Below are 4,124 nucleotides of genomic sequence, written 5' to 3'. Positions count from 1 at the left end.
CTTGATTTTGTAAAATTTTTATTGATCTATGTGCAAAATAAATAAACTAAAGCTAAACAGTAGTTATAAGTCGATGCCTCTTGTGTTAGACATACTAACTAATCGTGACTTTGGGAATGTTAGAAATGAAATAAAGCCTACTGTCGTCTCTTTGTTTGATATATATGTATTATGTACTATGATTTTATGGTATAATAAACCGGAAGTTCAAACTCGTTATACAACCCACCATTTACAGGAAGTTAACTTATTACTGATCATGCGCTGATACCACACCCCAAAAAAAAGGCAGCCATATTTGCCGCGTTTCAGATATTGGCTTAATCATTCGAGTAAAGCGGTGGTGTGTGTGAGTGTTTCGAGTTGTTTTGATAAAGTTACTGTGGATATAACCGCTGACCACCTTTTCAATTTCACATTATACGACAATAATACTCTTTAAAGTGAGTAAAAAGTATTTCTACGTCGTCCGTTTTTCAACTTAAACTTTAAAAATTAAAGTTTGATTTATGTGAAACTGAAATGAAAATCTGGATTAAAATTTAAATGAATAGGCTTATTAATAGTAATACTAATAGTACTATTGCTAAGTAATACTGATACTAATAGTATAATTATTAACGTTATTAGTATGTGGCATATTTTGTTTTTTATTTCAATTATTTTAAGCCTAATTATTGCATGACATAACACGCGCACAACAACTTGAACAAGGAATTATTTGGTCCTTCAAAGTTCAACAGTTCAAGGCTGTCCTTGCATACCTATCTGAGTTGGAGAATGTAAACTTTAAACTCACCTTTTGTTTTTCAGGAATTTATCGATTACCTTATAAAAGTGATAGTCTTAAGTCTTAAACTGTTGTGCCAACCTCCACCACTGCCAGTCGTAGCTTATTAACCATACGGTTTATACCTAATGATAATATTAATATATTATAAGGTAACCCTTTCATCCCCAAAATTATTTTAGTGCCACTTTTCTGGATCATTTCCAATAAATGACAGTATATTTTCTTAAATAAGGACATCAAAACTGTACACATTATTTCAAGTGAAGCCTAACTAGTGATTTGTATAGAGATAATCACCTTTTTTGACTCATTCATAATCAGTATATCTAGAAACAACTAAAATTTTTATTATCCTTACAACCAGCAACAGAACAATGCCTCAATCAATGGCTTGAGTGACCTATCAACCACTAGTCCCAAGGGTCCAGTTTGACTGGACTCCAATATTAAAAAGTTTTTTTGTTTTCTCTCAAACCACTATACAGTTCAGTTAACTAGACTTTTCCCAACCCCTGACAATGTGATATTCTTAGCTTATTTTTTGTGTGACATCTTATCAAAAGGTTTTTGAAAGTCTGTGTACCCAGGGCTGAGTGTCAGTTCTACAAGGACACCAATGTCCTAAGGCTGTATGTATAAGTCACATTCATGTGGTTGTGGACTTCATGTTAAATAGGTGATTCAGAACTGAATGTGTTTTTGAAGATGGAATGCTTTTGGAAGATTGAATGAACTACAATGCTAAATTAAAAATTCATCATTATCCCTTGTGTTTATTGTGAAGTTTATGATGCTCATGTATTAAATTTCTTATGATTTTACTTTACTTATATTATGAAGTTTGATAATTTCTTGTTTATACATGTCACTGATCAATGCTTTGAAATATCTTCCTGTCAAAAGTATAATTTCATTGAGTAATATTTCCATACGTGCAGAGTTGACTTGTTTAGGTGTGTTTTTTCTTTAGGCTTCCATCATTTTGCAATTACTATATGTGAAATTGACTAATTTTTTGTTCCATGCTCCTTTTAGCATCATCTAGAGGAGTAAAAGTTGAAAATAATTAAAAACATAATTTACTAGCCATTGTCCAAGAACACTTGTCACTTGGATTTCATTGTTAACCTGAACCAACATTAGAATGATAGCTGATAACCCAAATAACTGACATGTACACTCGCCTCTAGAACATTTGCTTTTCTTGTCGAGATGACACTTGGCTCTAGATACACTGCCTTCTTAAAAATTTTAGTACGCCAACTCAACATACTTTGCATTGTTCAAATTAGAGCTAGGCATTAGTGCAATTAATTAATATAATCTGTTACATCGATTAATTTTAATTAAGATTTATGTGAAAAACAGTAGGCATATGTGGCCAATCTAAAAGTCTGAATTGTTGAACTTAATCATATAAGTTGGCATGATGCATATTTTTGAACTTTATGCAGATTGTTAGAGATTAAGAATTTTAAACGTAATTTTAAAAACTTGAACATTAATCTTCATCAGCACACCTTTGGAAAGTTACATTGTGAAACACCTGGAGTCCAACCAAACCCCAACACAAAATTACCGTTATAGTAAGATCTGGATTGAAATTCCAAAAATCAATTGCATTGCATCTTTTATTAAGGTTAGCATGCAATGTGAAACACCTAAAAATATATGTATTCAAGAGGAAATATGTTGACCAATCAAGAAATTACAAAATTACATTGTTCCTCAGTAAACAAATAAGTAGTACTAAATCATTCCTTATACAAATAGTGTATCAAAAATATGCCCAAGTTTTATTATACTCCTATATTCAGGTCATTATCCACCAATATATGATAAGATTACCATAATACTGCAAAATCCAACTTAAAACTGAAAGTGTACACTGTGGATCATCTTGAGTCTGACTGACCTCAACACAAATGTATCCATATAGTAGGCTGTGGATTGAAAATCCGATAAGCAGGTTATTTAAAACCTGCTTTTTATCAAACAATGTTTCTGTAAAATAGGGCATCATAAGCAGTATTCACAGTGAAGACTTGTTTAGGAATGAGATGCACATACACGCTTTCCACATTGATGTTACAAGCAAAGAGGTGAGATGATACTGTAATACTTTGATTAATTATCCTCTACTATAGCCTGTATAGCGAAATACATGCTTAGAAATTTGTTTCGTATGCTATAGAGCAAACTGCATGTACAGTGATGGTCAATGATAGTATGGGACCTGTAGGGACCACAGATAAATATTAGATTATAGCTATGTACTCCATCTATCTGTTTTAAAAACAATAGTGTCACATTGATCCAGGACTATTCTATGTATTGATATAAATTTGTAATTATTATGTAAAAAGATATACAACCAATAAAGTCATTGGGGTCCACGTGGACACCCAAGTGTGCTGATGAGGGTTAAAAATCTGAAGACTCATTGAAGCTATTAAACAATATTACTTTTACCATCATATTTAAATGTAAAGATGAATCTCATTATAAACACATGTTAAAAAAAAATGTGTGTGTATTTCATGCTATGGTTTGTTTTATTCTTCCTTTTAACCTTTAAAATTGTTAAAAATTACTTGCTCTTTATTAAAGTAACAGTTTAGTATATTGAATGTCACTTTTTAAGTTTTACTTACTGTTTAATATTATACTTTTATTATAAAGATTGTGTTTCATTGTTAGCACATTTAGGACTAATCCAAATCTTCTAAGCTGGTTGAACTTTGTGATATTATATTGAGATTATGGCTGAAAATAGCGTTAGCAGTGGGAGTACCCAATTAATGAATAATACATTCAAATCTTTATAATTTGAAACATAAGAAAAGTAGACTTAATTAGCTATTCTGATTGCTAGGCCAATTTTTAATTTTGCTATAAGTATGTATAGTTAATATTGGTTAAAGTATTTCTTTAAAACAGATGGACATTAAATTTCTGTTTGTACAGTCACTTCTTTGATGTGCGTATATCATAATGAAATGTGAGCATTAAGTCCAACCAACATATTTTGGTATATTAGTTTCTAACTTGTATTTCTCAAAGTTATGAGGACATAAATAGAATCAGTGTGTTTCATAACATGAATGTTTTATTTAGAATAATTTTATAATTGTATTATATTATCTTTTCTTAGATTTATATTTTTCTTTTATGTATGAAAATGATGTATGAGAAACATTGAACATTATAAAAAAAATAGTATGTTCTGAGTGACTTTGAGGCTTAGTTATAAAAGTAATAGATGATGTATCTGTCACATTACATTATGGAATTATAAAATATTTTATGGAATATTTATTAACACACACAC

At 30.4% G+C, this 4,124-nt stretch overlaps 1 protein-coding gene across 3 annotated transcripts in view; it reads left to right on the top strand.

Moving 5' to 3' along the window:
* Nucleotides 1-289: 289 nt before the first annotated feature.
* Nucleotides 290-4,124, top strand: part of LOC106469203 (moesin/ezrin/radixin homolog 1-like) — a 56,156-nt gene continuing 52,321 nt past the window's right edge. Inside the window, exon 1 of one of the 3 annotated variants that reach the window (XM_013929670.2) lies at nt 290-443. The gene's annotated coding sequence lies outside the window, so the exon portion shown is untranslated. Of the gene's footprint in view, nt 444-2,876; nt 2,896-4,124 lie in introns of those variants that run through there. The other 2 variants (XM_022397636.1, XM_022397637.1) reach the window with 2 other exon arrangements.

This window comes from Limulus polyphemus, unplaced genomic scaffold (assembly GCF_000517525.1).
Source record: "Limulus polyphemus unplaced genomic scaffold, Limulus_polyphemus-2.1.2 Scaffold3353, whole genome shotgun sequence".
NCBI classification, from domain to species: Eukaryota; Metazoa; Arthropoda; class Merostomata; order Xiphosura; family Limulidae; genus Limulus; species Limulus polyphemus.
The sequence above is the reverse complement of the archived record's forward strand: the minus strand, read 5'-3'. Positions and strand labels throughout refer to the sequence as shown.